General features: G+C 36.8%; 1 long non-coding RNA gene across 1 annotated transcript in view; it reads right to left on the bottom strand.

Annotated features, from left to right (window-relative positions):
* Nucleotides 1-25,318, bottom strand: part of LOC115303966 — a 230,088-nt gene that overhangs the window by 25,480 nt on the left and 179,290 nt on the right. Inside the window, exon 2 of the long non-coding RNA XR_003914343.1 lies at nt 21,815-21,866. This is a non-coding gene — a long non-coding RNA (uncharacterized LOC115303966). The remainder of the gene's footprint in view (nt 1-21,814; nt 21,867-25,318) is intronic.

Here is a 25,318-nt window from a genome sequence, read left to right as displayed (position 1 = left end):
CAGCAACGTAACAACATTCAGTTGAAGCTTTTTCCAGAAACAATGAGAAAGAACATCAGGGAAACACATTTTTTTACACTAATTGCTATATAAGATTTTCTATATGCAAGTATTTCCAGGAATGTGTGAATAGAGAAAGGTTAGCCAGTAATTGAGGGTAGAGTCATATTGTTCAGACTGTATTTAATAGTATTCTCACACTTGTTATTTGCAACATAAAAATTTTAGAGAGTCACTATCCAGAATACAACATATAACCTATTTTCTACCTCAAACAGCTTCTGGAGATTGCAAATTTAGGAACAAAGCAAATTGTTCAAACCGATTTTATTTTTAATTCATTTTTTTAGCCTGGGCACTTAGCACCTTGACCTCAACAAAACAGCTGCCAATGCATGGCTGTTAAATACATGCTAATTCACTATTTTCCCAAATGCCGTGGTTTCTACTATCTTCTTGAACCTGACATAGATGTTGTTCCATGCTCAATGAGGTTTGATCTGAACTTAAAAATGTTAGCTGGATTCAAGGTATTTTATTTATAGCTCAAAAGAAGTCAGTCCTGTTTAAAAGTGAGCCGTGGCTTATTCTTTCTTTCTTTTATTTATTATTAATTTTTTAAACACCAGCAAACCGTATAGTGTCTAACACATAGTAAGCAGCCAGTCCATGTCTGTACGATGGTGCTGAATCAATGAGTGAATAAACGAGCGTGCTCAAAGCACTTTGTGTTGCTCATTTAGGCTTTACTGTCCTGCGCATATGTTGGAAATTTCCTTTGATTAAGTCACAAGAGTTAGGCGATTTTCAAGGGAAAACAGGAGAGTATTTTAGGAAAAAAGAAAATGAAATGCTAAGTGAGAAGGCGCACTTTGATGTAGAGGCTCTTTTCTGTTCCGGATGAGGGATCTCTGGTCGATGTGTTATCTCACCAATGGGGGTAATAACAATGCCTCCTCATAGTAGATGTAAAAGTATAAACTGAAAAGAAATTTCAATTGGAAGCATTCAGCAATGAACACAGTTGAACAAATGCATATGGTTTCCAATTCTACCTTTCACTCCCAGCGAGATGTTTCATGTTGAACCAGTGCATTTAACTAGTGATAAAAGAGGAGTAATAGCGCCGTAATGAAGGTTATGCTTGCTGTATCTCAAGTCACATTGAACCAGAAAATTCAATAGAAAATTGTCCAATGCTGAGTCGGCCTCATATACAGATAGCCAGGGAGTTCCACTGTCACTCAAAAGTGGGTGTTTAAACAATCCTTCCCTCAGAATTAACCCACAGTCTTTTACCCAACCTCTCATGAAAGTTTTATCAAGGTCGGGTTTGGATTCAGGACCACACAAGACCATTCAAGAACGACGCCTCGGAATCCTCCAACATTACTCCTCACACAAGCCAAGTCAGACCCTCAATCAAATCCAGGACATGATTTCTATTTCCACAATAAGGAGCTGATTATCTAACTAGGCAAGAGTCTAATGATAGCTCTTTAACAATGTGTTCGTGGTATTTCAGAAAGCTAGCTTATCAAGCTGAGTGATTTCAATGAATATAAATTGCAGTGATCCAAAAGAGAGCTCAGTCTGACTTTTTCATTTTTATTGTATTGCCAATTCCATTTTTGTTCTCATTTAGGCTTTCCTTTGTCTATTAAGGAATATTGACAAGTGATCTATCTATCCTATGCTTCTGTTGCAGACTGAAAATAAAATTTCCCAGAGAGGAAATGAAGTCCTAGCCTGATACAGTATGTTTGAACATGTCAAGTTCTGGTATTTTTTTTCCTAACCTTTTTTAAAAGGTTCGACTCCAACAAAAGTATGTCTGTCTTATGAGTGACCTGATAACACTAATCAGATCTCATAAAGTTGGTAGATTAGTTTTGTGATTATTAAAATGTCCCCAGCAAGGTATAGCCTTAACTTGAGACTTCTTTCGCCATCTCATTTCCATCATATGAGGAAATAGCTTTTTTTCGAAACAAGCAACCACCACCCCAAAGAGACAAAGCAAAGATCTGTGAAAGTGGGTCCAGATACTTGGACTTGAACTATAAAAACTGATTTTTTTTCCTTTACAGTTAAATTCAAGTTGATAATGCTTGAAAGAGAGAGTCATTAACATAACAGAAGCAAAAGCTATTCTTATCTTGATTTCTGCCACACAGCTTTGGCATTAGAGACTGTGATGTCGAGAAATCCTGAAGGGGTATGTCAGGTTTTTTAAATTAAAAAATAAGTTCAAGGATGTTCACTGCTTCATAAAAATCATACAGTGGATTTTTCCCTCTCCAGTGTTAAGAGGCATCTAGAGGTTGACTGGACATTTCCTCTCTTTATAGTCTCTTTCTTCAGGGATATGTAAATCATCCAGTATGGAAATTGATTCCACCTCCTTCTCAACAATCTCCTATTAGATTCCTATCTTTGCTTGGTCCTTTTGGATACATGTCCCGACGGGGCACTAGATGAGAAATGTCTTCTAAGGAACCACATGAGCTAGCTACCCAATTAGGACTTGACGACTGTTGAGTGTGTTCACGCGTAATGATTTCTCTGATACTCTCATGCCTTTTCTCTATACCTGCCCACCCTTCTCTGCATCAGCTTGACACAATAGTGAACCTTCTTCGCTCTATGAATCCTATTTTTATGGTAAAATAGGCCATCCACCTTCAACATGTATAATTAAGAAAAAATGTATTTTCTCTTTTCTATTATTATGAGTCATTTTTCCGTACATCTTCACATTTTTAAAAATGTTACCAAAATCTTCACATGAAATTACACGTACTATGTATTTAGTTAAAATCTATAAAATTTGGAACTCTTCCAATACTTGGAAAATATAAGATGAAAGTAAACAAAAATATAGTTTTACAGTTACACAGAAAACAGAATATAATATAAAGAATAAGGGACATAAGTCTATCAGCCTGCATTCTGATGAAATACCTTTCATTTGGGATCAGATACACACAGAAATATGCATTTTACTGGCATGTTATTACATAAAGTCCTGGACTGCAACACTATAAATATATTCATTAAATATATGTTTGATTATTTATACTTCACCTACTTAAAGTTTTTGAAGCAATTATATGAAAAGATAATAGCAATGCTTAAATATAATATAGCTTTTATATTAAAGTGTGAAAATATTAAAAATATACTCAGTTTTATGCATATTCTGAAGTATTATTTGCATATTTAATATGTTATCCATGCGGGGTTTTCTCTATCTCTGAGACTTAATATCTGTATGTGTTTCTATTTTTGGAATACATTTTTTATTAATTACCTTAGTGATTGTTAGTCTACAATGAGAACGTCAGGATTTTGACTGTTCTTCTGTCTTAATCTTCTCTTCCTATTACTTTCTGGGTGGGGAGAGAGCATTTAAATGAATAATAAAACCTCACCTTTCCCTTATTAGAACTGTTTTCAGAGTTTCTAGATTATTAATATTTTGTTGATTTATCAAAGGCATTTTAGTCATCACTTGCTGGTATTTAACATGATTTGGTTTTCAACCACTGTTTGTTTGGTTCTTTTCCAACTACTTATTTTAGGAAAGACTAGCAGTTCTTTTTCTTTTTACTTTTCCATCCAGCCCTCAAAGTCAACAATTTACAGTTTGTAATTTTTGTTTTGCTAACTGGCTTTTTATGTCTTCTTTTGTGTGTGTAACTAATTAGACAGGAACAATGCCAAATTCTTATAAATTAAAAACACTATGGCCCCAGTCAAAACTAAAGGCATGCTCTTCAGTCTTCAAACACTTTAATTAAAATAATTAAATGATTTCTACCAAATGAAATAAAGAGAAAATCTGCTACTTTGCAAGCCCTCATTTATGATTATATATGCAAAAGTAATGCTTGATTAATGTTCAGGATGTTTTCAGGATGATTTAATCTGAAAAGCATTGCTAATAATCTTCGTTCCTATTCAGGACCATCCTGTGTTGCAGACAATGTTACCACAGACAAGGACCATCAATCTACGCTGATCAGATTCAGTTATGCCCCACATGGTGCTTGGTGCTTCTAGGGACCAAGTCTCCCTGACCCCTAAAAGTTGCCTTTGGTAAACTTTCTCATCCTAAATTGTTTTTCTTACATTATAATGCAGTAAGACATTGAAAAATAGTCCTTTTGATATTTTTAATTGAAAAAATATTTTAAAATCATATAATGTATCGGGTCCACTACTTTAGTCTGCATACAACTGGTCCTACACAGTCTGATTTCCCCCCATCATTGACACTAGGGAGATTTTCACGCTTACCTACTCAAGTTGGGAAACCACAGCATTCACACTGAGTGGGGGTGATGCTAAGGAGTCTAGGTTCCCATTCCTTATGCTCTCTACTGCTGCTGGGGGGGCATGGAGTGCCCAAGAGGACAGTGAATATGCTTCGCCTTCCCTCCTCATGACAGAACTCCTGTAGAGGTAATACCTATTTTTTTATTTTAATTTTTTTTTTCATTTTTATTTTGAGAGACAGAGACAGCGCAAGCAGGGGAGGGTCAGAGAGAGAGAGAGGGAGACACAGAATCCAAAGCAGGCTCCAGGCTCTGAGCTAGCTGTCAGCACAGAGCCCGATGCGGGGCTCGAACCCACGAACCTCGAGATCATGACCTGAGCCGAGGCTGGATGCTTAACCGACTGAGCCACCCAGGCGCCCCTAACATCTATTTTTTAACAGCGACTTTCTTAATAGAACTCTTGTATTACAAAAGAATATCCTAAGTACGTCTCTTATTCTAAAGCGTATAGGCGTGGGAGGGAGGTTTATGATCACAGGGCTGGAGCACTTGGCAATTAGATGAGATGTAAACATTTCAGTAAAATTCGATGCCTGCCAGGTTTGTCAAGGTTGCACAGCTATGCATGGCTATTCAACTCTTAAGAGTCCTTAGCCATAAGAACAGTAATTCATAGTAAAGAAGAAAACGTAACTGTCGGAACAGGTGTAGCAATAGCTCTGCAGAGCCAGGACAAATATACGACATCACTTAAAAAGAAAAAAAAAATGCAAATCCATTCTGCAAATCAGGCATTGCCACAGTTACCTGTAGCAGTTGCATGGATCTGATGCGGTATTGTTAAGTGTGTACCTCAGTGACCTTGTATTTAAATGCTCCCCTGTATCCCTCTCTCCTTTTAAAATAGGGACTGAATAGGATCACTGAGACTGGAGACACATGATTTTTTTTTTTTTTTCTGACTTCCATTCCTGCTTCAGCTGCATCTAACAGGGACCTTAGGAGTCTTTTCAGTGCAGAGCAAGACTGTCTCTCCAGAGACCTCTACCGTCCCTGCACAATCAGGTGGAAAACCCACAACTCTGTCATCTCTTTGATAGGCCCTAACCTCCCTTCTTTTCACATCATTCACAGCTTTGGCCCCACAGACTTTTCTTAGAACAAGAGGACTAATCTCATTCTGTCCTAGGCTATTCTTTGGGTTGTCCCCAAACAAAGCCCTGGTCATGTGGTTTAGTTCCCTTTAAACTGAACCTCATCCCCCACTCTCCCCAATTCTAGAAACTTTGAGTGAGCCCTCTCAAACTCATGGTTAATCATTAGCAAAATAGCCTAGACCCTCACGTTGTCCTCTCATCCTTCTCCTCACTCTCTCGCCCTTCCTTTACACACAAGCCCCCTTGCAGTCATACGTTTCCATGTGAGCTCTCCTTGATCCCCACATACCTAGGTATCACTGGGTTTCTCAGTGAGGGGATTGTCTGTTTTGTTCATATGACACTTTCAAATCTTTCTGCCTTCTTCCTTCTTGAATAATGTCAGAGTTGTCTCTTATATCACCCAAACTCTACCCTCAGTTGGGATCATCCATCCACATTTGGGTCACTCTCCCTCCAAACTTGAACGTTTAGCTTCTGGTATCACTGCACCTCCCCTGAACACCATTCCTTCCAGAAGCCTTGATGACTGTTCTATCTACAGAAAACCCTGATGACTGTTATATCTAAAGAGCTCACGGCCCCCCACCTGTAGGGAACGTCCCACACCTGTGCCCTTGATCCAATCTCTTCCCTTTTGCAAAGATTGTTCCAGCACTTCACCTCCCATCATTTCTTCAGTATCCATGGTGCTTTTTATGTTTCCTTTTTATAACAAGTATCCTTTTATCCGTCCCATACCGAGGGGAAAACTTGTTGGAAAAGTTTTCTAACCCAGTTGTTTATTTTCCCCCACTTTTCATTCCCCAAGTGCTGATTTTAAGGAATATCGGTCTTGGGGGGAAAGACTTATTATCTTAAGGCAACCGACAGAATTCCATCTAATTTCATCAATCCCACAGAAGCAGCGTGTCCGGATACTTCAGCCAAGTTTTGTTTCATGATGATGGTAAAGTGAGTCCCCAATCAGACGACTCTACTGACACTGCTTTCCGTGACGGTCACCAGTGAGCCCTCACCTCACTAAAATCAATGGTGAATATCCTTCCCATCTTTATTTTACCAGACCTATCAGCTTTGGACAGCTGGTCTTCTCTTCCTTCAGTCGTTTTCTTGACTGGATTTCTAGGACACATACTCCCCTGGTTTTCTTCCCATGTCTCTTTCTCTTGTTCTTTATTGGCTTTCTCCTCTCTTTCCATTCTCAAGAGTTGGAATCCTCCACTCTGTGGATCCCTTCTGTTTTCCCATCTACTCTTTTTTTAATGGTTGTTTATTTTTGAGAGACAGAGCGAGAACTCAAGCAGGGCAGGGGCAGAGAGGATCCCAAGTGGGCTCTGTCCTGACAGCAGAGCGCCCAGTTTGGGGCTTGAGCTCTTGAACCATGAGTTCATGAACTGAGCCGAAGTCAGAAGTTCAACTGGCTGAACCACCCAGGTGCCCCAGTGTGGACAGCTTCTTTTCCAGTTTCTCATCTACTGTTAAAGTGCCCAATACACTTTCAGATTTTAAATAATATCTAAGGCATAGCAGCAGGAAGAGTGATTGGATCTACTCTTTAAAACATTGTAAAATTGTGCTTTGGGTATTTTTGACCTCATCTTGTCCTCATCGTCCATAGTTACTATTTAAAACGTTCACATTCCAGATGGTCAGAAGTGTTTTTTATTCATTGTCGTCACCAAGGTACACCATGAGGTTTATCATCCTTAATTCCAGATTTTGGTAATTTTTCAATTCTCTCTTTTCTTCTAAATACAAATCCTGAATTACTTGAGGGCATTTTTGAAATGGCATCCTTCCCGTGCTCTTAGACAGTGACGACTTATCCACTATATTGATCCATATGAAGATAAGCTGAAATGTTTGAGTTTAAATTGATGAATTTTGCTTTCACCAAATTTTTCCCAGAGCTCTGTTCCCTCACCGTGAATCCCCCTGCATTAGTTCCTATGGTTTCTGTAACAAATTATCACGAACTTACTAGTACAGTAATGTGTATTTACTGTCTAAGAATTCTGGAGTCCAGAAATCTGACATTAGTTGCAGCAGGCTAGATCAGATGCTGTTAGGGCCGTGCTCTCTCCAGGGGCTATAGGAGAATCTATTTCTCAACTCCTTCAGCTTCTGGCAGTGGTTACTGGATGCCTTGGCCTGTGGCCACATCACTCTGATGTGTGCCTCTAAGATCACGTCACCTTTTCCTCTGTGTGCTTCTAAAATCTCCTTTTGCCGGGCACCTGGGTGGTTCAGTCAGTTAAGCATCTAACTCTTGATTTCAGCTCAGGTCACGATCTCAAGGTTCGTAAGATTGGGCCTTACACAGAGCTCTGTACGGATAGTGCAGAACTTGCTTGGAATATTCTGTCTCTTCTCTCGGCCCCTACCTTGCAAGCACTCTTTCTCTCTCTTTCAAAATAATTAAATAAGCATTTAAAAATGTCTCCCGTTGCTTCCCTTTTATAAAGATACCTATGATTGTATTTAGAATCCACTTAGATAATCAACGATAATCTTCTCAAGAGCCTTAACTTAATCATTCCTGCATAGTCTATCTGTCTGTCTGTCTATGTACATAGGTCATATAAGGTAACATTCACAGATTCTAATCCAGATATTAGGATGCTGCTACCTTTCAGGGAGCCGTTATTCAGATTTTCACACCCTCTCATCTCTTATACACATGTCATAAATCACCTGTAAATACTGTAAATTATATGAAAAGCAAATTAACTTACTGATTAATCAGCAATCTTTGGCATAGTTTAATTTATTTCAGATTTTGGATTTGTAAGTCTCTATGATTTATTTCACCCATGCCTTATTTTGCCTATACATACTTCAAATTATAATTCAGTAATGAGTAAAGAAGAAATACACAAAATCTGAAACTTTGAAATATGCATCTGTTATTTTTCTATTCTGCATGTATGACTTCTTTTTAGTAGGCATCAGAGCATAATCCCAAAAGTTTAATGAAAATGGACAAATATCATTATTCTATTGCAACTCTACGGTCTTGTATGAACAAATAATTTGCACAGTATTTTCAATTCCGTTATTACAATTTTTGCCACAAGAATGAGGTGTCAGGTTTTTATTGTCTGATATATATTTAGAATTAGAATTGCTTGCCCTACTACCTTGACCTTTATCCATATTCTACATTTTGATTGGCTAACCTTTCTACTTCTTCTTCCTATTTATAGCTTTACTAAACTAAGAGGAACAGGTGAAATGTCCAGCTAGTAAATACAAAGAATAGCAGAAGGTCAAGCTGATAGAGAAAATGGCTAAATTTCACAAAGGATACATAACATTCTAATGCCAGGAGCTTATTCTCACATAAAAAATGTAAATAGGAACGTAAAAGAGCATAACTGAATCCATTGTCTAAAAATGAGCAAAATAAATGCAGTGCATTTAACCCATTCTACCTAGTGTTGCAATTTTCTAAACATTCATGGAAATGTCCTTGAAAGATTACTTGAGGTCACAAAGCTGGTTTTCATTATCACCAAAGTGATGCATACATATATTTGTATCTTAAGCCTTGTATAAGGAAAGCTATTTCAGATCTGTCATCTTTCTTGGTTGATACAAAATCACAGACTGATTATGACTTTCCCCAGCTTTTTTTTCTGATGGAATGTGTACTGATAGACTCAAGGAGAAAACTACCGTTCATGACTAGTGAAGACTTAAAAATTCTACTCCAAGTACCTAGCTAACCAAACTTTTCTTCACACTTTCTCTTATCACTATTTCACTTGCAAGAACATATCCATCTAGAATAATCCAGATGTGCTACTTTCTGTTACATTAGTACTCTCTGCATATTTGTAATTAGAATAACAGTGCCAAAGTACCACCTAAGTTTAGAATAAACTATTTTTTGGAAATTGGACACTAATAAAATACTTGCTGTAAAACTAAATCTAAATTTACTTCAGACTTTAAAATACAGCAATTAAGTTTATCATCTTACATGCATATTTCAATTAAAAAATCTTCTAACCAATTTGTTTATAAATGCTGCTTCAAATAAAATTATATATTTTTTTATTTTTAATTTATTTTGAGAGAGAGAGGAAAACAAGCAAGAGAGGGGCAGAGAGAGAGAGAGTGAGGGAGAGAGAGGGAGAGAGAGAGATTGATTGATTCTCAAGCAGACTCCATGATGTCAGAGCAGAATCCATGTTGGGCTCCATCCCACAAACCATGAAACCATGACCTGGGTCCAAACCAAGAGTTAGATGCTCAACTGACTGAACCACCCAGGTGCCCCATCAAATACAAGTTTAAAATATTGTATTACACAAACCATTTAACACATAGTAAAGATTCCTTCTACACCCTGATTCAGTATACCAGACAGCTTCATTCAAAGGAAGTTACCAAAGTGTAAAATAATTATTCCTGAAGTTTTCAAATGACTTCTCAAAACAAAGATATACCCTCCATTTGAAGGGTTTCTATGGTCTTTGAAGAATATGTACATAGTAAAAATGTTGAAGCATAAACATTTTGTCTGACCAAGGGAAACTTAGGAAGCTTAAATGTCACCATCCCAACATAATAGAAGTGGAATGCATCAGAAGTGATCATTTCACAGGTAAAGAAATTTATCTCAGAGATTATTCCTACAACTAGATTAGTAACTTCCATCAAGTCAAAAGACAATTAAGATCAGAAAAATAAAGCTTAAAATGGAAAAATAAGTTTTTAATTTTTATAACATAAAGGTGTTTCTATTATTTATACTCCATATAAAGTAATTTTATATCATGATAAATCTTAGTAATATTTTGGGTCAAAACACAAAATAATCTCTAGTATTTAGTATGCCTTACATCTAGTATAGTATATTGTAGAATATATAGGTATGCTATAGATCCCTGTGATAAAATATGTCCTACATCTAGTATAATATTATACATACAGTATATCACATATCACCAGTGAGATATGGATATACTTACAGTTAGATGGAGGCAGGTGAGAGACTGAACAAGGATTTCTGTTGTTGTTATTTAATGTGTTGTACTGTTTTAAAAATATTTAAAAACCTACTGGGAATAATCCACTAGAGAAGGAGAGGTTGAAGAGCAACCAGAAAGAAGATCATTAGGGTAGCATTTGCTGGAGAGTATGAACAGGTATATAACTGAGGCATATTAAAAGGATCTGGCCATGAAGTGAGGGAATCATAAAAGGCAGGGTGGATTTGTATGCAGGTTTAGAAAACTGACATTTTTTGTTGAAATCATGAGTGGTGAAACCCTACTTATAAAAGAAGAAACATAATAAATGAGGACAGAGCTGATGAAAGCAGAACAGTCAATGAGAACATTCCAAGGAGATAAAGCAAAATCAGAACCGGTCATAACTAAATATTTGACAACTAAGGGAAAAGGAGAGCCTGATGTAGGTTGGTGACAGGACAGTGGCCCTGGCTCTTTGGGAGACGGAGTAACTACAGGTAATGACAGGTCTCTTTGTAAGGACAGAAAAGATGGTACCTTGCTTGGGGGTAAAACATCTTTCTGGAAAGAGAACCTCCTCCCACAGAAGGAGTCATTCTTGCCTAAAATCTCATACTTCAAATTTTATGATTTAAATTAACTGATGATGTGTTATTACTCAATGGCCAATGACTTATGGGTTTTAAAGTATTAAGACCTACTGAAAACAGAAAACTAAAGACTGTAGTCTTTACTGAAGACTACAAATTACTGAACTTTATAAATAAGGTAAATAAAACAAAAACAAAGATAGAAACAAAAACCAAAAAAAAAAAGTTGGAAAACATTAGTAAACCAAGCCCTCCAGTCTACCTCGCACAAAAAGGAACCAAATACTGACCCGGTTACTACAGAGAAAAGAGATCTTTTGTCATAAAGATTTTTATTTTTAGAACTAGAACTAATTTGACTTCATAAGCAACAAATACAAGCTTATTCTGGGCAAAATGCCTTCATGTACTATTAACTTTCCTTTTTTTCCACTAAAATTATAGTATAAATAATATCTCAACAATCGTTTTAATGCCAGTGTGCCCTAAGTTACAGACCTCTAGCAAGACAAATGGAAAAAAAATAATGATGCAAAATTTTAAAAGGACCTTGAAATTCTTTTAATTTTTTATTTATTTGTGAAAGAGAGTGCATGAGCAGGGGAACGAAGTGGGAGGGGGCAGATGATCTGATGAGGGCTCTGTGCTGATAGCAGGGAGCCATATGCAGGGTTTGAACTCAGGAACTGTGAGATCATGACCTGAGACAAAGTCATATGCTCAACAGACTGAGCTACACAGGTGATCCAGGACATGTGAAATTCTGAAGTCTTTATTTCACAAATCAGAGACTGAAACATGTTTTGAATGGTAAGTGTTCTAAATATACTTGAAATATAATTAAATTAATAATCTTGCATTTTTGTACAACATATTAGAAGAATCGAAAGTAGTAAAACATTTTATTTATTTATTTATTTATTTATTTATTTAAATGGTTTTTTATTTATTTTTGAGAGACAGAGAGAGAGTGTGAGCAGGGAAGGGTCAGAGAGAGAGGGAGACACCGGATCTGAGGCAGGCTCCAGGTTCTGAGCTAGCTGTCAGCACAGAGCCTGATGCGGGGCTCGAACCCATGAACTGTGAGATCATGACCTGAGCTGAAGCCGGACGCTTAACTGACTAAGCCACCCAGGTGCCCTGGAAAACATTTTAAAGTTTACATCAATATTATTTACTTTATTAAGAAATATGGTCAATATAAAGCATATGAAGTTTTCTATGATCTAGAAATTAAAGTTGTAGGAAGCTCTAGATTTGATTGATTGTTGATAGTTATATTAGTCATGGAACCAATAGCATTATTACAGTAAGTTGACATCACTAGTCAGTTCACTGGTGTAATATAAAGTTATACTGCAATCAATTATATTTATATTTATTTCATTTCCAAACAGCATAGTCACAAGAAGGAAAGCAATATAATACTGACATAAAATAGCTTGACTATGCTTGGATTGTCTCAATGATGATAAAAAATTTCAGACTTTGGAAAAGATCACTGACAGATTCATAATTTATATTATAAAATATTATAACCAGAATGAAGTAGAGGTTATAATGAAGGTACTATTTCTTTGAATGAGGTAAATAAAGTACTTCAACAGCTTTATATACATATGCAGATTTTGAATTCTTTAGTTTCTCAGAGTATAGGAAGAATGTCAAGATTGCTGATAATCAAATAATAAACATGGAATCTTGACCGATGTGTTGAATAAGCTATTTTGTAACCCATGTTTTCAACTACTCACAGAGGGTAATGATTATGTTTACCAATCAGTATTCTACACTTTTAGGTAAGACATAACTTATTTACTAAATCCCAAGCTCTGACATTTATAAAGAATTTGAAATAGTCAAAACATTAACCAAACCAGGATTAATTTCACATAAAATTAGAAAACTTACAAATATATTGTTTGGCATATAAATATAAATAAGCAAATAGAGAAAAAGAATATAATCATAAAGAAAACTCAGGAAAAAATATAAGACCACACAGGCATGAGTTTAGTACCCACAACTGCATCCCCTAAGCCCTCTCCCATTGCTCTGACAAAGTTAACAATTTGGCTGAATTCCTCATAGGTGGCAAAAGAAGAGGAAATCACAGATGGTTGCTTGGAGTTGAAGAATCAACAAAAGTAAAAGGAGACCACTGGTCAGTAGTAGAACAGGCATTCTGGGAATGAGACTCTGGCGTCCTTCCTTTCCTAGCTAGTTTCTCTCTGGTGAGCAGTGTCCTGACAAGCAAAGTGATGTCTTCATCTATATTTTGTCCATGATGCGCTATCGACTGACCTATCCCTAAGTGTTTGATACATGCAGCTTTATTTTGAGGCTTATAACTGCTTATAAATAATTATTTAGAAACTTACACAATTAGGCATCATCATTCAATCAGTCTGATTGAAATCCAGGCAGAGGACCTGGAGAGACATTTTTTTCACAGATACAGAGATGGTCAACAGACATATGAAAAGATACTTATGATCACTAATCATCAGGAAAATGAGATATCACCCCCAACCGTCAGAATGGCCAATAAGCATTGGCACAGATGTGGAGAAAAGCAAACTGTTGTGCACTGTTGGTGGGAATGAAAACTGGCACAGCCACTGTGGAAAACAGTATAGGGTCCCCCCCTTGAAATTAAAAATAGAAATACTACATAACCCAGTAATTCCACCTCTAGGAATTGACCAACAAGATAAAAGTACTAATTCAAAAAGATACATGCAGCAATATGTTGACGGCAGCATTATTTCCAATGGCCAAGACATGAAAGCAACCTAGGTATCCATCAATAGGTGAGTGGATAAAGATGTGGTATACATTCACAACGGAATACTACTCAGTCATAAAAAAGAGGGGAAAAATCTTGTCATTCCCAATTACATGGATAGAGAGGATATTATGCTAAGTAAAAGTCAGAAGAAGACAAATACTCCACTTATATGTAGAATATAGTAATAGTAATAATAATAATAATAATAATAAATACTCATAAATACAGAGAAAAAAATAGTGGTTGGCATAGATGAGGGAGTGTGTGATGGGCAATATATGTAAAGAGAATTAAGAGGTACAAACTTCCAGTTATAAAATAAATGCGTCTGGACACCTGGGTGGCACAGTCACTTAAGTGACCAGCTCTTGGTTTTGCCTCAGGTCATGATCTCATTGTTTGTGGGTTTGAGCCCTTCACTGGGTTCCATACTGATGGTGTGGAGCATGTTTATGATTTTCTTTCTCCTTCTCTCTCTGCTGCCAACCCCTCTCTCCCTCAAAATAAATAAATAAACTTTAATAAATAAGAAATGGAACACCAGGGTGGCTCAGTGGGTTAAGAGTCTGACATTGGCTCAGGTCATGATCTCACAGTTTGTGAATTCAAGCCCCCTACTGGGTTCACTCTTGTCAGTGCAGAGCTGGCTTCAGATCCTCTGTCCCCCTCTCTCTCTTCCCCTCCTCCATTCATGTATACACACGGACTCTCACGGTTTTCTCTCTCTCTCAAAAGTAAACATTAAAAATAAATAAAGTAAATCACAGGGATGAACAGTGCAGCATAAGGAATATAGCATAAATGATACAGTAATAACTTTGTACACTGACAACAGTGATGACACTTACTGAGAGAGACGCTGCATAATGTGTGTAATGGTAGAATGACCATGTTGTATACCTACAACTAATAGAATAGTGTATGCTAATGACACTGCAGTTAAAATAATTAGTACTTTTAATAAAGTGATATGAGAATCAAAGGCTTTAATCAACTTTACCAATTTGAATAATTTTAGAAACTAATGTAGACAAGATAAAAAAAAATACAGGTATTTCTGACCCTGATCCTGTATTCTCAACCAGCATCTATATAATAAAATGCTGAGTTTGCTTTTATTGCATTATTTCTTATCCATACATAGGAAACAATTGTTTTACACCAAAGCATAATTCACAGAGTGTTTGGAGAGTGGAGAGCAGGAAATGAGACAAAATTATGAGATCCAGCTTTCTGATTGTCTAGAACAATCTATTCATTTTTTATTTCATTCTGCTGTTTTTAATCGAAAGAAATGGAGATGTATAAACATATTTTCTTTTGTTCTGTGGTGGTGTTTTGGGTTTTGGTTCCTTCCCTCTTGAAGCAGGTGGTATTGATTAAGAGATAAAATTTCCCACCAAGTATATGGGATCAGGCTGATTTATGCTGTCAGTGAAAATCAGACCCATGTGCCTGCAGCCTGGAAACACCGCTCGTGAAAACTGAGAACATGAGCAGGAATACAGTCTGAAGTCAAGGCCAAGCTTCCTCAAAGCAGGCCCCCCCCCCAACCCTCAGGGGAGGTGCCTTGCCTCCTTTGGTTCCCATGCCATTCGATCAGCAGAGTCCTTCTTTCTTTCTGCCTATTTAACATTTTCTGTTTTTGACCCAATGATCAAGCTCCAGGATAGTTCTATTCCTGATTTCTCATTTTATCATCTTTTGACCACTTTCTAGTCTGAACTAGACTGCTGACACCAATGAGAGATAGGCTCTGCCTTCCCCTAGCTGATAATTCTTCTTCCATGACCTACAAGGGTATAGTCTACTAAGTGACTCACAGTATAAGATTCTCTAATTCGGGGCACCTGGGTGGCTCAGTGGGTTAAGCACTTGACTTTGCCTCAGGTCATCATCTCACAGCTTGTGGGTTTGAGCCCTACATTGGGCTCTGTGCCGACAGCTCAGAGCCTAGAGCTGCTTTGGATTCTGTGTCTTCCTCTCTCATTGCCCCTCCCCTGCTTGTGCTGTGTCACTCTGACTCTCTGTCTCAAAAATAAATGAATGTTAAAAAGTTTTTAATTCCCTAACTCAAACACATGAAGCATTTATGCATGTTCTTCTCAATAAAAATATTAATAAACTCACTCAAAACAAAACAACAACAAAAACCCAACACAAAACAAAACAGAAACCTAATAAAGTTTCAAATAAGCCATTTAAACTGGGCTGTACATTCGGGGGAAATAAAATTGGTTTCAATTGAAAGTTGTACTTCAAATTAAAGCCTATAAAATTGAAATTGTACTATTCTCACAAACACTGAATCTAATTAACTTCCACACCTAAAGTTGTCATTTGGAGAAATGGACACATTCGCTTAACATGTTTTAAGTAAGACTGGCAAACAGAGACGACACAACTTTGTATATACATATGACAGCTTTGTTGTTGTTGTGGTGGTGGTGGGTTTTCCTAAATACATATCCTGGGTCAAATTTCAGGTTACTGCTACTAATTAAAATCTATTTTTGCCATTCTCCCTCTTCACATTTTGGAAATCTCTCAGGCTTTTCAAGAGCTAATAGAAGGAACTCTTTAACCTCATTTGGTTCTCTGCATGAAGCCTGCTATCACTCCAAATATATATATATATATTCATTCTTCTGTCATTCCTCCCTCACACCTTGGCTACCCTTGATTGCATTCCATGAAGATCATTGATATATGAAATGAGAGTGGAAGATAAAATCACTTTAGTTGTACGTATGAGATAGTTGGATAATTTATTGCAACTTCTAGAAGTACTTTCCTTCAGAAGACGCTGAAGTGATCATTAGGAAAGTCAAACACTTGTATTTCTACTAAACATGTAGCGAAAGAAGGTATTTTGTGGTTAGAAAGGTCTCTAACCTACTCTCATGTTTCTTAAGTTCTTTTTAAACATAAATGTTGATCCTCAAGATACCTCCACTAGCTGTGAAGTCTCTCCAGTCGTCCTTAATTGAAAGTCAATTTAAATATAATTATTAATGAATTAAGTTGGTTTTCATCTCCATTGTATGAACTGTTTGGTTATAAACTAACACATAAATGGCTATATTAGTCACTTAAGGTAGTTTAATATTTAGAGGCAGATACGTCAACATCCATATTTTCTTTAAAGGTAACTACGTGAACACAGAAATCTTGTTTTAGAAACTGGCCTCATCTTTAGGCACGCAGCGTAACGAGTTTTACAGACCTTATAGGCTTCAGAGATTTGGAGAAGGAAATCCAATGCCCCAGCATTCTTGAGAACAATACAAAGGCCAATAATCTTTGGCTAATTCTATCCACACGGTATCTAACTTCAGCACAAGTCCCTGAGTTGATCAAGGCATGCAACTCAAAGTACTTGTTCTTTGAATTCTCAATCAAAAGGAAGCTAATAGGGCACTCTCACCAATACCACCTCACAACTCTGCTACATGCCAGCTCTCCTCAGGTGAGCTAGGAGAACATGACTAATGGACTTACACAAGTATTATGAATTTCACTTCATTTTGAGAGGGGTCACAAGGGAGGATACGGTATACCAAATTATTAAACTCCATGGAAAGTGAGGAATACTGAGTGTAATTTAGACCACTAGAAACTAAGTCTATCTAGAAAAAGAGGCACATGAGTGCGGAAGGGGTCAGGGCACAGAAAAAAAGGACGGCTGAGGCGGGGGTGGGGTGGGGGCAGTTGGAGGAGCTAACACCTTTACCAGCTAGAATGGAAGCAGAAGAGCTGATAGCCTATCATTTCATTTAAGAGAGTGGGTGTAAGCGATTGTGCCCAGGGAAACATTGGAAGGCTTTTGAATGCTAAGCCAAAGACAAAACTTTATACTGTGGTGTCAGTGTACACTGCAAAGGATTACGAGAAAAGAAAAAGGATATGATAAAAACAATCCTTAAATTAATCTGCACAGGAAGAGGGAACATGCGTAGTCAAGAAGACCAATTATGAAGCTATTTTTGACCGTGGAGGACTGAAATCCATGTTACAATGTCAAAGTTGAAGAGATAAAAACACAGACAAACTTCTTTTCCAATGGCAGAGAGAGCTGAGTACAGATTTGTTATACACGCGCATGCACATCCCCCCATCTCATCTGCAAATTGTGGTAAAAGAAGACCAAGTAGTAATCTGTTTATAATGAACATTCCACAGGAGTGAAACAGCCTCTAACCTACAGACCACCTGTAATGAACTCAGGTTGTGTGTAATTAGAAGAGAGAACACATTTACTTTTCCCTGCACAAGGTATTTTTCCACGGGAAAAAAATATTCCATCATTTAGAAACACTGTTATTAAAAACTGGTATCTTAGATGTTTCTATCTCCTACATTTGAAGAGGTCAGAAGTGGTGGACTGTGTTTTACGTACTGAGCCCTGGAAATTGCAGTCTAAGAAGATTCTGTTATCCGAAATGACATCATCTTTTAGTGAGAACTGACACCAGTAAGTTTTATTAATGAATTTAAAGATGGAAATTGAGATGCCAAAAAAAAAGCATTAAGAAAATAAGATATTTTGAGATAATTGTCTTACTCTACAGTAGTCCCTTCGATTTATTACCATAAGCTTTTTGTCAGGTCTGTGAGACGGGGTAGTTTTAGTTATGCTCTTGAGGGATGGAAAAGCAAAATCCTTCAATTATAAACTTGAGAATTTAAAATTTTCTCATTTTATTGAAATTCAGATGTTATTCTTCAGCCTAACTGATGATGGACTAAGAATATAATTAAGTCTCTCTACTTCAAAAGTTTTAGAAGGGTATAAATGTTAAAATGCATTTAGTTATATATTTGCTTTTGTGATTCAAAACAGCATTCTTTCATGAGTGCTTTGAAAATCTAGAATGGCTGTGTCAGATATGACTTTTGGGAACCCATGTGCATCCAGTAAGGTAACTGCTCACCACATCTGGTTTTTGAGCACCTAAAATATGCGGTAAGTACAACAGAGGAATGGGACTTGTAATGTCCTTTAATTTTAGTTATTTTTAATTTTAATAGTCACGTTAGGCTAGTGGCTACGGCACTGGGTAATACATGAAAGGGAGAAAAGATGGTCATAACTCTTACAGCCAACTGGTTCTGCCTGGGTTCTGGACTGGGGTCCACAATCACACCCACTGCCTCCTAGGAACTAAGAGGAACACTCCAGTACTCTATATTAAAGGAAATCTTTGGGTTCCCCTATTTTAATATCAGCCTTTCTTCTTCCTCAACTCGCTCATGGGGCCTCCCAAGTCAATAATCATCCTAGAGGTTTCCTGCTTCTAACAGGACAGACAACCTCAAAAACAGCCTGGTCCCCACTGTTCAGAGCGAGTTCTTCAGGCTCTTCTACCAGCAAAGCCACTTCCTTTGAAAAGTCAGCCACCACTTACTTCTTTCAACTACTAATATGATTTCCTAACTGGGTTTCCTGTCTCCATTTCCTATCTCCAGATATTTCATACCTCTCCTCCTTCTCCATCTCTCCTAATCCTTCTTCTAAATTGTTTCTCTACTGATATTTCCAAAACACAACTCCAATGCCCCCTTCTGTTGTAAAATCTGCTAAGGCTCCCTTTTGTTTCCCGGGGGAAAAGAGGATAAAATGTAAACTCTTCAGTACTGTTGCAGATGTAATTTTATGGTCTAGTTTTTTTCATTTCCAGCCATTCAGCAACTTTCACTCTGTGCCCCCTGAGTGGGTAACTCTGTCCTGTCTCCCTGATCCTACCATATCCAGCATGTAGAGCCTTCTCTTCCCATAGAGTCTGGAATGATTCCTATCACCTCCTTATCCTGGCACCTCACCTCCTAACCACACCCAACACTTTGGAACACACACAGTGACACCACCACTATCACCACCACCCATCCCACCTCAGTTACACAAACTACTGTGGTCCTAGAAATTCCCTCCCTAGAAAATACGGCTTTAGACCTCCAGGATGACCTAGGTACTTAGTCCTTTACTTCTTAATCATATCCTGATTTCTATCCCAATCCCTATCACGAGAAATTCAAATTGTAAAATTTTCATATTTTCTGAAGCAGTCTGTTGGCAACTAGTAGACAGGAACTTGATCTTTCCTCCCCAAACCTTCAGTGTCTGGGACCATGCACTGAGCTATCTAAGAGTTCTTCAACACGTGGATAAAGGACAGAATAAGAACAGACTGAGACTCAAGATTTAGAGATAAAATAATTTGCAATAATCCAAAGAAAAGTAAAATTCTAAATGGATATTCAAAGCTTACCACTTAGAGACCCTAAGAACAATGCATACACACTTGTTCAAATATATAAATTTATTTATACCCATATTTATATTTTACTGTTCCTAGAAAATATAGAGACATGACTTACAGATTTAAAAAAATACTAGAAATAGTGCAGGCTGACAGTGCAGAGCCTGATTGGGATTCTTTCTCTTCCCCACCCCTGCTAGCAAACACATGCACTTTCTCTCTCTCAAAATAAACAAACATAAAAAAATGCAAACCAAAGAAAATAAAATATTTGGTTCTACTACTGATGATCACCACTTGGTTATAAAAAAGTGGACATTGCTCACACTTCTCACATATGAAGGCATTTTCTTTGCCCTTTCTTTTATTTTCCATAGTAAGATGGAGAAATAGTGTGAGTCATTTCAAAGTAAGTTTGCATCACATTTAGGGTATCACAAAGCTAGTACCAGTTAATACTTTCTAAATATCCATGTAATAATTCTATAAGCCTGTATCTACAGTTATTTTAATAACCAGGTCAGGCTGAAATCTCCCAAAATGAAAAGAATTTCTTTCATAATACAGCATGTTCTGGAATGAGCCTGGCACGCATTTTATAAGTATGATCGTTATCTGTTCTACAAATAACAATATTTAATTCATTGTATTCAAGGATGACACTGTAATTGCCTGAGGCGCTGGGTCCAAATCAAGATCACTGGACAGGAGTAAGGGCCAACAGCTCAACTATTGAGTCGGAAAGACACCCAGGGAACCGGATCAGTAAGGATCAAAACCAGGCCACAGCGCAGACTACACAGCACATTAGAAATCTGAGTAGATAAGATACCAGCATGTGAACTATTTACAAAATCAAGAGTTCAGAATTTAGAGAGCATTTTTGTCTCTCTGGAGGCTTCAGTGGGACAGGTACCTCTGGCAGTGAATTACATCTTCTCCTTACAAATAGAGTTTCCATTTAAAACCTCATATCTTAAATTACTTTAATTCCTGGATGAGCACAGAGCCTGCAGCATGCTGATATTTCCCTATTCAATTTGGAATGGAGATAATTCCCAGGTAATTACATTAATGTAAAGAAAGGCACAAGATAACCCAGGATGGCAGGTAAAACAAAAGTTACTTATGTTCACATTTGAAACAAACACAGGCTTAAACCATTATGAAAATGCACTGCAGAACTGAGAAGTCACTCCAAGTCACTTTACTCTTCATTTCATTTGGGAGAAAGATGCCCTTCTACCACCTTTTGTGAGACTAATACAAGACTTGTGACTCAAATTTCCATGGAAACTACGGAAAATGCCATATCACAAAAGGTGAATTTGAGCTGCTCCAAAAGGTGTTACTAATGCAAAATAAATGTCCCACAATCCAAAATTTGAAAGCCAACATTGAAATAATTGACCATAGAAAGCAGACTCCATAAATCAGCTAATCAAAGAGATAATCGAAGTCATAAAAGCATAAACAAAATTTATATAGCAAGACTGAGAAACACAGTGGGCAAACTGTAAAGATTTGGCCAGGCTCTATATTTCTCCATTATTAAAATGACCTGGCAATAATCTTTTTAAAACACTACGGCAAACACCACATGAGTATATTTCATCAAAATTATAAAATGGGAGGCGAAATTTAAATAATCATATTAACTTTTTTTCCATGCACTTAGGCATAATGGAGCTTCAAATATTGAGATGTTATAGTTCTTAAAAAGTTACTGTATGCACATAAGCACTTACTGTAATTTCCTTGCAGCAAAACTCTGAATCCACAAGAGCTTGAAGTTATTGCCTGTTAAAAAGTCACAAACACATGAGTATGTTAATTTAAAATACAATAAAGTCTACATTGCAATAGTTAATAGGATTCTTTTACATTCATAAATAAGAAATATTATAACTATAATCTCCTGGTTTTAGTTTATATTCATGAATTAAAAACTACAAAAGGCAAGTGAAAATTATTTCTCAACATACACCGTAAATTAAAAACACTACTGAAGAAGGAAAAGAAAATTTCAATTACGCAAAAACAAAAACATCCTAGTCAGAATAAGTAATGCATTCATTTCCCCTACCCTGTAATGTTTATAGGTAACCTAATCATTGGTTTACATTGAGTGAATAAAGAATAGTTTGAGTTACATACTGATTAGAGACTTATGTTTCACTGTTTATCTAAAATTCTTTTTGATTGAACAAAATCACTGTTAATCTATCAAACAAATTGGAAAATAAGAATAGAAAGATCTAATCAAGTTAAAGAGACACTACTTATGAAAAACTAAGAAACATAAGCTGTCAATACAAAGGTAAAATACACTTTTTTCACTCTTTGATTATGTTACTGAAGAAAAAATAAAACATTTTTATCATTTGCTTGATACTGAGTAGTATGTGAATATTCAACCTGAAATACAAAATTTAAGTAATTATGTAAATCACTCAGGCCAAAAGACCAATTTACAAGAATTAACCAGCTCACTGGGGCAAATATTATTGGAGGAGTCTTTTCCTTGAATTATTTCTTCAATGCTAATTTTAACTTTCATGGCAAAATGTTACCAAACGCAGAAAGAAACATAACAGGGTTTGAATTAGACATCCATAATCACAAGTAAAATTATCAGAAAATATATGTTTAAAAACAAATTTTTAGTCTTAAATGAGGTAACATTTTTCTTTCTCTGAAGATATTTCAAAATATGCTTGAATTATTCTGAAACTTGATTTGGACATAGGCACTATTTCATTGTAATTATTCACTTCCATTTTCACTGTTCATCCATTTTATTTGCCTTTTCCAGCCACTGTTAAAAGCACAAGGCAACTTGCAAATTTTTTCCAGTAATACACTCAACATTAATGTTAAAAGCTGTGCTGTGCCAAAATATTTTCTACTTTATAAAGAAAAGGTAACACAATAAAACATTTAAAAAATTTAGAAACATGTTTATTTATTAAGCATTTTTCCCTAAGTAATCAAAATCTGCTGACCTAATATAATCAAAAATATTAGATTTGAAGAAAATAATATTTTAAAGAAAATGTATTAAAATTTCTATAATAAATTAAAAAGTAGTCTACCATTACATCAGGGAAAATTAAGGCAATGAGAGTTATTTCTTCAAAAAAGCACCCAAGATAAATAATAACTTAAAGTTTCTACTATCAAAGATGACTGGTGCTGATGAAGTGGCATTTCAAGAATGAGGAAAGCAGAGATTTGCCAAGTTTTCCCCTCCCCTTTATGTCATCACTACCAAACATCATTGAAAAAGATATTAAATAGTAGTTAATTTGAGGTTAAGTTTCAAGAACTTAAAAATAATAGCCCATGATTCCCTGCTCTTTCATGTTTTGCGAGGAAGCATTAACATTTGGACATCATATCCTACAAATCCCAACCCCTATTTTTATTAATGTAGGTCAAAGCTTTACAGTGCGTTCGTATAAACTTATTTCTGAATTTGAAAATTAACTGTATAGCTTACTATGATACATAGAAATCAGAGATTTTATTTTGCGTAAGGATAACTCTATATGGAGTGAAAATACATTTATCACTAAACAGTAACTTTTTTCTTTCAATAAAAATAATTTTCTAGCTACAGAAATGGCTGAGGGACGCAATCTTTCCTTGGACAAGAAGGGAGACATTATTTGATCTAACTGTCTGGTTGCTGGTTTCACTACGCAGTTACATCTTTACGTTTTCATTTTTTTTTTGTAGCTACTCAGTGGAAATATGGGAGAAGCACTATATGCTTTGTCCCTGCTGAGATGTAAGAAGGTGTGAAATCAGAGTTTGTTGTTGTTGGTGTTGTGTTGACAGAAGATTAGCCACGGGAGAAAACACCCACAGGGGATTTCTTCAACTTCCCCACACTTGTGTCTTTCAGTGGGATTCCTTTCTTTTCGTCAAATACCCTAGCGGGATATGTGCCGCCTGATAGTTCGGAGGGTTCTATCATTGTTGAGGTATTTGGGTCAGGGAAATCTTCCTTTAAATGGAATATTCTTAGAACACTGCTGTCAGCGAAGCTAGAACGGAAGCCCCAGAGCCTTCTGCTCTGTGTCCCCTCCGCCCTCATCCACACTCAGAATCCACCTCTGTTCAGTCTCTAGGTTTTCAGGGAGCAAATCTGAAATGCACTTGTCCCTGGCTGAAGCCTTAACCTCCATTTCAAAAAACAAAGCAAAAACAGTGGGAGGAGAAACATGGGAAGCTGTGTTTTCTGGGAAAGAAAAGAGAAATGAATGCAAGTAAGAAATAATGTACCGAATTCGAGTACGAATAAAGGAAGCAGAGACAAAGACCATGTTTCAGCGAAGGTTGTAACACATGTGCCAAAGGTTTAGGAACCTTTGGGGGGAAATAGAGCCCTCAAACAAATAAAAGACACATTACAAATAAATGACACTTTGCAGACATTGTGTACATCTTCATTCTCCCAAATGCTGTATGTATGGATTATTTAAATCTCTGATTTTCTGATATGTCAGGCAATTTGCAACATGATCCCCATGTTTAAATTTGAGAAAGGCTTTACTATGGCTGTCTTCTAACCATCAAAATATACAATACAGGTCCATTCCTAGGCAATCAAGGACATCTGGTTACCTTTATTTTATGCTAATTGCCTTAAAATTCTGCCACATCTTAAATTAGTGATGTTGGGGTGCCTGGGTAGCTCAGTCGGTTAAGCGTCTGACTTCGGCTCAGGTCATGATCTCACGGTTTGTGGGTTCGAGCACCGCGTCAGGCTCTGTGCTGACAGCTAGCTCAGAGCCTGGAGCCTGTTTGAGTCTGTGCCTCCCCCTCTCTCTGACCCTCCCCAGCTCATGCTGTCTCTCTCTGTCTCTCAAAAATAAATAAATTAAAAAAAAAACAGAAAAATTAAATTAGTGATGTTGATATAGCATAAGAATTGACTTATAATGTAGAAGTCTGTTCCCTAAAATGTGGTTTCAGATACAGCCATTACTCTTTGGGTATGCTCTTTATTTGTTAGAACAATTAATATCTAATCACACGTGGAGGGGAAAAAAAGAAGAAAGGAAAATACACGAGAACCCTCATGTTGAAGTAGCTGCTCTAGGATTCACTCCCAAGAGCCGGGTCACTTTGCTCAAGGATTCTGGCGCAGTCTGATGTTAATTCTCTCCTTCAGAATGCTTGGAAACGCAGCACCAGACCCTGGTCCCCAGCTTCGCCAGAAAGATGTGCAGGTTTCTTGGTAT

Source organism: Suricata suricatta, chromosome 1 (assembly GCF_006229205.1).
Source record: "Suricata suricatta isolate VVHF042 chromosome 1, meerkat_22Aug2017_6uvM2_HiC, whole genome shotgun sequence".
Lineage (NCBI taxonomy): Eukaryota > Metazoa > Chordata > Mammalia > Carnivora > Herpestidae > Suricata > Suricata suricatta.
Note: the sequence above shows the minus strand (reverse complement) of the source record. Positions and strands in the feature narration are given on the sequence as shown.